General features: G+C 44.5%; 1 pseudogene; it reads left to right on the forward strand.

Moving 5' to 3' along the window:
* LOC111371081 overlaps positions 1-1,155 on the forward strand; it is a 15,414-nt pseudogene that overhangs the window by 12,220 nt on the left and 2,039 nt on the right.

Genomic DNA, 1,155 nt, shown 5'->3' on the forward strand with positions numbered 1-1,155 from the left:
GCCCATTTCGACACAGTCCGCGAAAAATGACGAAATTACCCCTGCGCGATTTTTATTTCCGATCAACCTGCAAAATTTAAGCCCATTCCGACATAGTCGCAAAAAATGACGAAATTGCCCCGGCGCGGTTTTGTTTCCGAATTACTTGTCAAATTTTAGCCCATTCCGACACAGTCGCGAAAAATGACGAAATTGCCCTTGCGCGATTTTTATTTCCGATCAACCTTCCAAATTTAAACCCATTCCTACACAGTCGCGAAAAATGACGAAATTGCCCCGGCGCGGTTTTTGTTTCCGACCTACCTGTCAAATTTTAGCCCATTCGGACACAGTCGCGAAAAATGACCAAATTGCCCCGGCGCGGTTTTTGTTTCCGACCTACCTGTCAAATTTTAGACCATTCCGATACAATCGCGAAAAATGACGAAATTGCCCTCCGCGCGATTTTTATTTCCGATCAACCTGCCAAATTTAAGCCCATTCCTACACAATCTTGAAAAATGACGAAATTGCCCTCCGCGCGATTTTTATTTCCGATCAACCTGCCAAATTTAAGCCCATTACGACACAGTCGCGAAAAATGACGAAATTGCCCCAGCGCGGTTTTTGTTTCCGATCAATCACTCAAATTTTAGCCCATTCCGACACCGTCGCGAAAAATGACGAAATTGCCCCCTGCGCGATTTTTATTTCCGATGAATCTTGCAAATTTTAGCCCATTCCGACACAGTCGCGAAAAATGACGAAATTGCCCCGGCGCAGTTTTGGTTTCCGACCTACCTGTCAAATTTTGGCCCATTCCGATACAATCGCGAAAAATGACGAAATTGCCCCTGGCGCGATTTTTAATTTCGATCAACCTGCCAAATTTAAGCCCTTTCGGACACAGTCGCGTAAAATGACGAAATTGCCCCCAGCGCGATTTTTATTTCCGATGAACCAGTTAAATTTTAGCACATTCCGACACAGTCTCGAAAAATGATGAAATTGCCCTCGGCGCGATTTTTAATTCCGATCAACCTGCCAAATTTAAGCCCTTTCGGACACAGTCGCGTAAAATGACGAAATTGCCCCCAGCGCGATTTTTATTTCCGATGAACCAGTTAAATTTTAGCACATTCCGACACAGTCGCGAAAAATGATGAAATTGCCCTC

This window comes from Olea europaea, chromosome 22, assembly GCF_002742605.1.
Source record: "Olea europaea var. sylvestris chromosome 22, O_europaea_v1, whole genome shotgun sequence".
NCBI lineage: Eukaryota > Viridiplantae > Streptophyta > Magnoliopsida > Lamiales > Oleaceae > Olea > Olea europaea.